Genomic DNA, 12,870 nt, shown 5'->3' with positions numbered 1-12,870 from the left:
TTCTTGAGTTATGTCAGGGAAATAGATTGGCAGTTGAATACGAGAGAGAATTTGTGTATCTCAGTAAATTTGCCCGAGAAATTATGCCTATTGAAGAAGAAATGTGTATCCGGTTTGCAGTGGCCTGAATGATAAAATCCGGATGATGATTGGAGGTAATGAAATACGAGAATTTGTTGTCTTGTCTGATCGTGCATAGAAAATGGAAAAAGTGTACAACCGTAAGATACAACGGGATAGACGGATTCGAGAATTTCACAAGAGAGGTTCTTCCAAGTAATTTTCTGCATCACTGGCAAAGAAGACTAAAGATGATTTTAGCCGAGCTACCTCAGTGTCTGAGCATCCGAACAAAAACAAGATGATTCAACATGATTTCAGAGTACCTACTAGAACAACTAATAGTGTGGGTAGTGTACGAAATGCTCCAAAGCCTAACTGTAGATATTATGGGAAATATCATCTTGGCGAGTGTAGAGGTAAATCGGGAGCCTATTATAGATGTGGATCGACTGATGTCCGGGCCAGAAAAGTAGATGATGATCAGAAAGAAAATTGTCCTAAATCGCCAAAAGAGGATGATGATCAGAAAGAAAAACAAATGTCTACCTCTCAGAAAAGTAGATGTCCGGGCCAGAACAGTACTACCGGGACTACTCGTACGGGAATGAAAGACACTGAGATTCCGTTAGAGGCTAGAGCACTTGCTCGCACCTACGCCATTCGAGCCAGGAAGGAAGCTACTGCTCCAGATGTGATTGCTGGTATATTTTATCTCTTTGATATTATTGTGTATGCATTGATTGACTCTGGGTCGGCTCATTCTTATATTTGCACTGCATTAGTAATGAAAAAGAAGTTACCTGTTGAATCTACTGAATATGATATTGAAGTTACTAATCCACTAGGTCAAAGTGTGATAGTTAACTTAGTTTGTCATAATTGTCCACTGAAAGTTAGGGGCTGTGAATTCCCTACTGATTTGATATTGTTACCCTTTTAGGAATTTGATGTTATTTTAGGTATGGATTGGTTATCTTTGCATGATGATGTGGTAAACTATAGATAGAAATGGATTGATTTGAAATGTCAGACAGGAGAGATGATTTTAGTTGACTCTGAGAGTTCGAAAGATGTTGTTAGAATTATTTCAGCTTTTATTGCTTAGAGATTGATACGAAAAGGTTGCAAAGCATTTCTAGCATATATTCTTGATACCAGAGATTCAGAATTGAAGTTAGATCAATTACCAGTTGTTAGTGAGTTCACTGATGTATTTCCTGAAGAGTTGCTGGGTATACCTCTTGATCGTGAAGTTGAGTTTGTGATTGATTTGGTTCTTGGAATTGCACCGGTATCAATATCACCGTACCGTATGGCACCAGCTAAACTAAAAGAATTGAAAGCACAGTTGCAAGAGTTATTAGACCGAGGGTTTATTCGACTGAGCGTGTCTCCTTGGGATGCACTTGTTTTGTTTGTAAAAAAGAACGACAACTCTTTGAGATTTTGTATAGACTACAAATAGTTGAACAGAGTCACGATAAAAAATAAATACCTTTTTCCATGTATCGACAATTTGTTTGATCAATTGAAAGGTACCACAGTATTCTCGAAGATAGATCTTAGATCCAGGTATTATCAATTGAATGTTAAAGACTGTGATGTGTCAAAGACTGCTTTAGAACTCGTTATGGTCATTATGAGTGTCTGGTAATTCCATTTGGTTTAACTACTGCCCCTTCTGCTTTTATGGATTTAATGAATCGAGTTTTTCAACCTCATTTGGATAGATTTGTTGTTGTGTTTATTGATGATAGATTGATCTATTCCAAGATAGAATTCGAGCATGCTCCACATTTTAGATCTGAATATTTGAATATTTTAAACTTTGAGAGCGTGTCACGATGGATTTCGTATCTGGTTTACCTATAACTCCAAGAAAGAAAGATTCGATCTGGGTGATTATTGACAGATTGACTAAATCAACACATTTTATTTCAGTCAGAACAGACTTTACACTTGAGAAATTAGCGGAACTATATGTATATGAGATTGTGAGGCTACACGGAGTTTTGACATCTATTATTTTAGATCGAGATATGAGATTTACTTAGAGATTTTGGAGCAAACTTCATGAGGCTCTAGGCACTAAGCCTAATTTCAGCACAGCATTTCATCCTTAGACTGACGGGCTATCAGAACGAGGGATTCAAATTCTAGAAGAAATGTTGAGATGTTGTAAACTCGAATTTGAAGGTAGTTGGGAAAAGTATCTATCATTAGTTGAATTCGCATATAATAACAGTTATCAATCAAGTATAAAAATGGATCTGTTTGAAGCTGTTTACGGAAAAAGTGCAAAACACCATTGTATTGGTCAGAATTGAGTGAATCTAAAATGGTGGGACTTGATTTGATCCGAGAAATAGAAGACAGAGTTCAAACTATTCGGGATAGTTTGAAAGCTGCATCTGATTGTCAGAAATCGTATGCGGATCTAAAAAGAAACATATAGAATTTGCTATTGGTGATCGGGTATTCTTAAAAGTCTCTCCGTGGAAAAAAGTGTTATGATTCGACATGAAAGGAAAGCTGAGTCCAAGATTTATCGAACCGTATGAAATTATTGAAAGAATCGGCCTTATAACTTATAGATTAGCTTTGCCCTCTGAACTAGAGAAAATCCATAATGTGTTCCACGTATCGATGCTGAGACAGTACAGATCTGATCCTTCACATGTGATCCGTCATAGTGAGATTGAGCTATAGTCAGATTTGAAGTATTCGGAGGAACCAATGAAAATTTTAGATCGGGAAGTCAAAGAACTGTGGAATAAATGAGTCATGTTAGTAAAAGTTTTATGGCATCGTCATGGTTTAGAAGAAGCTACCTAGGAAACCGAGGAAGCAATGAAACTACAATATCCGAATTTATTCTCAGGTAACAATTTCAAGGACAAAATTTCCTAGGGGGAGAGTTGTAACAGCCCGATTTTTAATGGTGACAGAACAGTGGTTTCGGGATCACAAATTTCGTCGTATCGACTCGTAAATATTATTTTTAGAATATTTATAGTCATTATAGTCGTATTAAAATTTGGTTTAGAAATATTAACGTTTAGATAGTTAATTAAAGTAAGAGACTAAATTGAAAAAGGTGTAAAAGTTGCAAATTAAAGCAAAATAAGTGATGAAATTGTTTAATTAATGTTTGAGGAAGGACTTAGGTAATAATTATGCCTAAATAATATAGTGGGACATCATGTTAATAGAAAATAACAAAATAAGGTAACTATAATGGCAAAATTGTGATTTATTTGAAATTAAAACAAAACAAATTGGAAATTTAAAACAAAACAAATTGGAAATTTAAGTTTCCTATTCATTTTCTTCATCATTTTGGCTGAAACCACCATAGGAGGAAGCTCTAAGTTCTTTTCTTCATTTTCTATGCATGTGAGTTCAATTCTTACCCGTTTCTTATAATTTTTATTTTTTTGAGATCATTGTAACTAGGTCCAGCTAGCATGTACCTTCGTTTTTTATTACATTAAAAATTTTGGAAGTTTTCATTAATGAATATTGAATTTTTTATGAATATTATGTATTTGGAGTCTTTATTATGCTATTTGATGATTTTGTAAAGATATTTTGTTAAATCTTGATTTTAGGATTAAATTGTGAAAATGTCAAAATATTAGGGTTTGATAGTAAATTTTAGGTTTTAGGGGCTGTTTGAAGGCCTAGAATATTTGGATAGATTATTTATTTGAGAAAATTAGTTAATTTGATGAATTAACTAATTAATGGATTAAATTGAAAAAATTGTAAAAGTTTGAGGTAATTGTGTAAATTCAAAAATTAAAAGGGTATTAATTATAAATTGGATTGGAAATGAAATATCTGCTAATAAATCAGCAATAAATGCTCGTGGGAAAGGAAAAATAGCAGAATTTTAAGACCCCTAACCCGTATTCGACGCCGGAACAGGGTTACGGGGCATTACCGGACTTATAACTCAAACAATTATACATTTCATATTCATTTCTCATTCCAAACAAAAAGTCATTCAAATTCATTCATATAGTCCCTAATACGAGCCCTTGAGGCCCTAAATAGTCATTAAAAGTGGTTCGGGACTAAACCGAGTACTTAAGGAATTTTAAAAAAAATGGAAAATTTTCAAAGTACAGGGGACACACGCCCGTATGGCCAGGCCGTGTGTCTCACACAGCCAAGTGACCCATCCGTGTGTCTAACACGGCCAAGTGACACGCCCGTGTCTCAAGCCGTTTGGGTATTCAAAATAGGGACACACGACCCTATCCTAGCCCGTGTCCTACCCCGTGTAACTCACTGACTTGGGTCACACGGCTAGACCACATGCCCATGTGCTAGGCCGTATACCCTTTGAAATGGCCTCACACGTCTGTGTGTTAGGCCGTGTGCTAGGTCATGTTAAAACTGGAGGGTATACAGACTTGTTCCACATGGCCAAGCCACACGTCCGTGTGCTAGGTCGTGTGAAGCTATTGACTTGATTTCTATTGAAGTATCAGGGGACACACGGCCATGTCACTTGGCCGTGTGTCACACACGGCTGAGACACATGGCCGTATCTCTGCCCATGTGGACAAAAATAGGCTATTTTCCAGGCCATGTATCTCACCCAATGTCTTACCAACCTAAGCTCAACAATGCACATACAACCATGGCATAACTAAGCATTCAAAACCAACCAATGTAAAGTTTATAACATGTAATATTCACACATACAACATGATATCCATCAACACATTCATTAACCACTTTAAAACATACCAATCACACTTTCAAAATATACCTAAATGGTCAAACTCATATATGAAACATTGTGCCTAACTTTTAATGCATGCCACATCTCAAATTCAACCATTTGGTACCCATAATACCAATACACAAATAAGGCATTCACCAAGCAACTATACATCACATACCATAAGGTTATTTATACATATTTACATAACCAAACACATACCATATTCAAGCCAAAATAAATGGCCAAAACACCACAAAACATATAGGCTACATTAGCCAAAACACCTATACATGTCATTTAACCAAGATATACAAAGTCCAAAATACCAAAATGAGATTTTGATAATGCGACGCGATCTCCGACAACTTCCAAACTGAGCGAGCTTCTGAATCACTATAAAACACGGAAATTAAAATAGAGTAAGCAATTAAGCTTACTAAGTTCGTATAACTAATAAATACAACTTACCATTTGTCCACAATTTAGATAAGCATAATTAAAACATAGGTAAATTCCAATTGTCCCAAAGCCTAACACGTAATCACAATTATGTTAGTCATGTATGAACATATCAACTATGAATCACTTTCTGTATTTCACATGAATACCTATATTGATTCGTATGAACTCTTATAACCTCGTATCATCATCTATGCCCATTGAACCATTTGGAAAACTATCGGATACTCGGGTATCTCGCACACTAAGTGCCAATACGTGGTCAAAACCACCTTTGTCCCATATCTCATATAGATGCTCAATCTTGGGCTATCACTGGGTCTGCTCACACAAGCTGTCAGTCAAGACGTAGCTACACGGTGCTGCTCACACAAGCTATAAAGTAACCGCAACACATGCCAGAAACTCAGCCACCAGTAGGACATACAAGACCAGCACCCAAAACACGGTAACCCTTAATGACATGTCATTTGTATCATATCTATTCCTAAGGTTCAACCGAGATATCTACATCGTCGATACTTCATCGAACATTTTCGTGGATTTGTATCTTCACAATTATAATAATAAAGCATTTAAAACAAATATAATTTAGTGCTTATTAACATACGAACTTACCTCGAATTTGTATGGATTAAATCTACTAATCAATCTACCGCTTTATCTTTGCCTCGATCTAATTCTGAACATGGTTTTTCTTGATCTAAATAATCAAATTTAACTAATTTAATTCTCAACCCATTCAATTTCATCCAAGATTCATATTATGGAAAAATTACCCTTTTGCCCCTATACATTTGACTTCTTTACAATTTAGTCCCTAGGCTCGTAAAATAAAATTCATGCAAATTTCTCTACACCCAAGCCTAGCCAAATTTTACAGGTGCTCATACAGCCCATATATTCCACAATTTCACACATTTAACACACAATTTTCACATTTCTCAATTTATCCCATATTGGACAATTTCATTACAAATCTCTTAACAAAAGTTGTTTAACTAACAACAAAGATTAATTTTCTTCCATTAAACATCAAAAAACTATTATATTCATCAATGGAAAATATCAAACTATTTAATATTTTTGCAAATTAGTCCTCCATTTAGCTAGATTAAGCTACAACGGTCCTGAAAACATAAAAATCAACAAAAACGGGATAAGAAATCACTTACATGCAAGGAAAAAGGCTTGAAAAAAATTTCGCTTCTCTTTTAATGGTGAATTTCGGCTGAAGCATGAATAAGGGAGGAAGATGACATCTTTTCTTTGATTAATTTAGCCTTTATTTACCTAATTACCTTTTTTACCCTTACCTAACTTTAAAAATTACTCAATTACCAAGCCATGCACATTCACTATCACCTTTAATGGTCTAATTACCACATAAGGACCTCCACTTTAAATTTCTATAGCTATTTAACACCTTTAGCTAATAGAACACAACTTTCACACTTTATGCGATTTAGTCCTTTTTCACAAATTGAGCCTAGAAACGATAAAATTTCTTAATGAAAATTTTTATGCAATAATACTATCATGTTGTAGACCAAAAAATAATATTAAATTAAATATTACGACCTCAGATTTGTGGTACCAAAACTACTATTCTGATTTCACTGAAAACGGACCGTTACAACTCTCCCCCTTAGGAATTTTCATCCTCGAAAATCTTACCAAAAAATAGGTTAGGATATTGATTTCTCATGGTTTCCTCGGGTTCCCAAGTAGCCTCCTCGATCCCGTGACGATGCCAAAGAACTCTCACTAAGGCTATTCTTTTATTTCTCAACTTTTTGATCTCTCGTGCCAAAGTTCTGATCGGTCTTCATTATACGACATACCGGGCTGAATCTCAACCTCGGTGGGAGAAATTTATGTGAAGGGTCTGACCAGTATCGTCATAAAATGGATACATGAAACACATTATAAATCATTTCCAACTCTGATGATAATTCAAGTCGGTATGCTACTGGCCCAATTCTCTCGACAATCTCGTATGGTCCGATAAATTGCGGACTTAACTTTCCTTTGCGACCAAATCGAGGAATTCTTTTCCAAGGCGATACTTTCAAAAATACTTTATCGCCGATCTGAAATTCAATATCTTTACGCTTCAAATCTACGTACGATTTCTGTCGATCTGAAGCGGCTTTCAGACTGTCACAATCACTTTCACCTTCTCTTCGGTTTCTTGGATCAAATCAACCCCGTGTATCTTTTTCTCACTAAGCTTGGTCCAGTACAATGGAGTTTGGCATTTTCAACCATATAAAGCTTCATACGGTGCCATCTTAATACTCGGTCGAAAACTCTAGTATCATCATTGGCTGTAGCAGTCCTGAAGGCACTTGATGTTCGGCTTTGAATTGTTGACAAATCAAGCATCTCGACGCAAAATCAGAAATGTCACATTTCATACCTGACCACCTGTACAGTTGTCTCAAATCACTGTACATCTTAGTACTCCCCGGATGAAAAGACAAGCTACCACTGTGTGCTTCATGTAAAATTTTTTGTATAAGCTCAAGATTCTTCGGCACACAAACTCTACCTCGGAATAGTAGGCAACCATTGGGTCTAACCTGAAATTCAGAATCAGAAGTCGACTCACATTGTACTCGTTTAGCTTGTAAATCATTATCACATTTCTGTACTTCGTAGATTTGTTGAAGAAACACTAGTTTAGCTTTTAACTAAGCTAAAATCGAGCCATCGTCAAACAAAGTTAATTGCGTATCTAACGCTCTCAGAGCAAACAAAGATTTTCTACTCAAATCATCTGCGACTACATTTGCTTTTCCCGGGTGATAATCAATCACTAACTCATAATCTTTCAACAGTTCAAGCCATCTTTGCTGTCTCAAATTCAAATCTTTCTATGACATCAAATACTTTTTAGCTCTTGTGATTGATACATATGTGGCACTTTTCACCGAACAAATGATGTCGCCAAATTTTTAATGCAAACACGATCGCAGCTAACTCCAAGTCATGTGTCGGATAATTCTTCTCGTGCGTCTTTAATTATCTGGAAGCATACGCTATCACTTTGCCTTCTTGCATTAAAACACAACCCAAACCATTCATTGGCGCATCACTAAAAATCACAAATTCTTTTCCTGACTTAGGTAGAACTGAATTTGGTGCTTCAGATAATAGTGCTTTCAACTGATTGAAACTCTTTTGGCATTTATCAGATGATACGAACTTACTTACAAGGTGTAATTGAGTCTTTGAATGCCCGATCATCAAATTAAGTAGTCTCATTTTGGTTTAACAAATAGGCTAATTTAAAAGAAAGAAGATAGTTTTAAAACAACGGATAAAAGATTGATTCAACAAAGAAACAAGTTTGACGCCACTAGTTAAACTAGATAAGTCAATTTGAATCTTGAAGAAAAATGAGAGTGAACAACTCACAAAGTCTGTTATATTTCATAAAAATATCAAAATCAATCAAGTAAATAGTAACCTTCCAACTATTTACAAATGAACTATTTATAGGCTATTGGATATCTAGCCGAATAACCATATATTGAATGCAAATAAATTAAGCTAAGTTAACTTAATGTCCAGCTGAAACAATCCAATGAACTCAATCCATAATCAGCATCCATTGAAGTGCCCGAACAGTCTTGAGAATGTGTTCTTTGGTGTGCACGAATAGCCTTTGATAGGAACTTTAATGATTAAGCTGAAATAAGCTTTGTTCGGTTAATGAAGTTATGGTTGGAGTTAATGTTTGAAGGTTCACCGAATGAGGAATCAGCTAGTGAGTGTATTTGATGGCAGTCGAATGGCCCTTGGGTGTGAACACTTGGTTTTGAAGAGTCTTTGAGTGTGAACATTCAGCACCAAATGGTCTCTTGAAGTGTTAGCTTATCAGCTCACAATTGTTGGCTATGGATTCATGAATGATCAGCTAAGTGAATGCACCAAGTAGATCCCAATATACATGCACAGTCGGGTGCATGTTCTTCATTAAATTAGCTTCATTGAATCTAGAAAAGACATGAATGTCCAGCTGCAAATGACTCCCAATGTACATGCACAATTAGGTGCATCCTCCACATTAATTAGCTTGAATGAATCGGCATTGTACATGAATGTCCAACCGCATGCTTTAACAACCTGCTAAGACAAATTAAACACTTGATTAAACAACAATAAGAAAAATTAAACACACAAATAAGTATGTAATAGACTAAGACACATTTAAGAAATTTTACTTGCTAACATGCATTAAGTCTGTCCGAATTTGAACATTCTTAATGGACAAACAAAGACATGATTTTAATATGTAATACACCAAGACATAATTTAAATATGTAACATGCTATGACACAATAAAGGTCGAATCAACAATGACACAATTAATAGAACCAATCAATCAGACATGTAATTAAAGTTGTAGAAATGAAATATAATTAAATAAACTAATGTAATTAAAATGTCGGAGTCTTAGCAGCTGAGTTAGCTAGCCAAGTCGAATTCAGCCTCAAATAAATTGTGGATGTCTCTTTTTGAATCATCCAACACTTGATTGATGAGACCCTTTGTAGTTTCCACCCAAATTTGATCAACTAAAGCCGATATTGGCTCTTTGAATCGTTTTGCTCAGGCTCTGGTGATTGGTCCACTAGGCAGCTTATTTGGATCTCGATTGGAGTTGACTAAGTCCTTGGGCGAGTTCGTATCATTCCCCCCTCTTCAAGGGGATTTGTCCTCAAATCGTCACCTACATCAAAAAGAGACTAGTTAGATACATTAAAACTCGTGCGGGCATAATACTTACCTGTAGGTCTAATCTATTTAAGTCTTCAACGATTAGCTCCAACACTTGGAATGGACCATCATCTCTAGATAGTAACATTTCAAAATGATTCATTCTTAAATCGGGCCATTTTCTGGAAAAGAATTTTTGTTGTTCACGGTTCCTTGAATTAGATCCTCCTTCCATCGGGTCGAACACAAATTTTTTCGGAGCCTGGAAATCAAGAACAATTTTAGTAACAAAATTAAATTGAAGAATTTCTTTCAATCTATTGCTTACATGATCTTGGAATAATTCAAAGATGTTGTAATTCGTATAAGCATAATGAATATCAAGCGTTCCTTCTAAATAATGTAAACTCAACTTAACTCCGGGATCAGAAACTAGATTTTGTCTTACCATTTCAATCTGACTCTAGAGTTTCATAGCTAGCAAGATAGAAGAAACATGAAGTAATCGAAAGTTATAATTATACAAGACATGCTTGAATCCTTTCAACCATAATATGGAACAAAAATATCCGAAATCAAAGAATTGATTTTGACTTTGTACACCAGCAACGCTCACATATTTTATTTTCAAAAATAATGCTAAATCATGGAGAAAATGAAAGTGGTCAACATGTTTATACATGGTAGAACTAAAAGGCTCACCTTCTTTCAACAATATCTTAGGAAGACTTGCTCCGGGTTAAACACATGGCTTTGCTAACTTATTTTCGAATACAATGAAAACTTTTCATTCAGCAACAATGCAAACATGTTAGACAAATGGAATTTAGACATGGGTATATGTAAGCAATAAAAACTTTCAAAATTCCTTTAAACAAGCACCAGTATCCACAAAATTTTCTCGCATGAAGTTAAAGAATTCTCATGGCATTCTAAATCGAACAGATTAAACCCTTTATGTGTCAATTGTTTATCGCATACGAAAATCAAATTCAGTTGGCTTATAGTTGAACCAATAACATCATTGCCCAACTCATCTTTCAATTTGATGTTATTTGAATCAACACGAAGCAGACAATGAAAGAAACATTTCAAGATACTATCCGAAACAGATTCAGCAACTCTATTCAATGTACAACAACAAAACAAGTCACTGTAAAGAATTCCTTTAAGATAAACTACATGGGCAAACTTGTCAATGGAATTCAAAGAGTTCCAATCTGATTGAATCCCGGTAAGTTCCTTACCTTGCTTACCTTTGGAGATGTTAATAACATTTTTACTCTCCAACTCACTTCTTTTGATTAATTGGAATCGTCTCTCATCGGTAAGGTAGTGAAGTTGGAACTTGTCAAATGAATCTTTAGTGACCTGAAAAGAAGAAAATTCACAGGGCAAACTCGCTTGTGGGTTAGTTAGGACATTCCTCACTTTTTCTTGATCACTTTCGTCTTTTTCACTTTCTTTTTCAATCTATTTTCAAACTCTCTTTCTTTTTCCACAGTCTCTTTTATTTCTTTAATCTCAATGAAAAATTCACTTTTCTCATTTTCTTTTCTTTTGCTCTCATTTTCCTTCTTTTCACTTTCGAACTCTTTTTCAAGGTTTTTTTCTTGCTTGCACTCTTTTTCTTTTTCTTTTATTTCAATTTCTTTTTCTTTTCCATTTTTTCTTCTCGTTTTTGCACTTCACTTTCTTTTACCTCACTCACTCTCGATAAAACAGAAAAGTTTAACTTAAGTTGATCCTCATACACTTGTTTTGGAGTAAGCGGTACTAAGGTTACTTTCCTCCCTTCATGCTTAAATGTATACCTATTGGTATAGCCATCATGAATGACCCTTCGATCCAATTGTCATGGCCTTCCTAGAAGTAAATGGCAGGCGTGCATAGGCACCACGTCGCACACAACCTCGTCTTGATACTTGCCAATGGAAAAGGCAACGATCACTTGTTTGGTAACCTTGAGTTCGTCTCTGTCGTTAAGCCATTGCAGCTTATAGGGGTGCAGATGCTTGGTAGTGGTTAAACCAAGCTTTTCCACCATCATAGTACTGGCCACGTTTGAGCAACTTTCACCATCAATAATGACTCTACAAACTTTACCTTGTACATGGCAGCGGGTATGAAAGAGATTTTCTCATTGCTGCCCAGTCTCCACACTTTAAAGGTTTAAACTCCTCTTGATGACAAGGGCTCCGTCTTCGAAAGCTTGTTGCAAGTCTTCTTCTTCTTTATTGGATGGTTCCTGAAGCTCTACTTCTTGTCTTTTTTTTTTCTTTTGTTACAGGATGGGGTTGACATGAACGAAACAGAATGAGAAGTGATAGGGGGTTGCGCGCGGACCAAGATCGAGTTGTCAAGTCACGGGAAACTCCTACGAAAACTTTAAACACTCGGATCTGAAAAACGCAGCACAAAGATTAAATCTGGAAATTTCAAGATCTGGAATAAAACCCTAAAATAACAAAGAACAAATCAAGAATCGAAACACCCATTATTAGGAAATTCAGACGAAAAGAACTCGTGAATAAACTCCCAACAAATCCCTAAACCAGCCGAATCTGTTCAAGGCAACAAGACGAAAAGTTAATTCGGTCAAAGAACAAATTGAATTAAGGAAATTTGGACAGCAAGAAATTAAAACGAAAATTTGAAAGAAGATTGATTTTTGGTTATCAAGAAGAGTTTTAAAACTTCCCAAACGAATCTGAAATGAATTAAATTTCCAAAACAGCAAACCAATTTCAAATTCCAGTAAACCGATCTCAACCAGTATTTGAAGGGAAATTCGACAAGAATAATTGGGGAAGATGAATGGGAGATCGATTCTTGCGGCCAAAGGAAAGATGTCGATCAATCTTTAATGTCGAATAGGGCTA

This window comes from Gossypium raimondii, chromosome 3 (assembly GCF_025698545.1).
Source record: "Gossypium raimondii isolate GPD5lz chromosome 3, ASM2569854v1, whole genome shotgun sequence".
NCBI classification, from domain to species: Eukaryota; Viridiplantae; Streptophyta; class Magnoliopsida; order Malvales; family Malvaceae; genus Gossypium; species Gossypium raimondii.
This window is presented reverse-complemented; position numbering follows the sequence as displayed.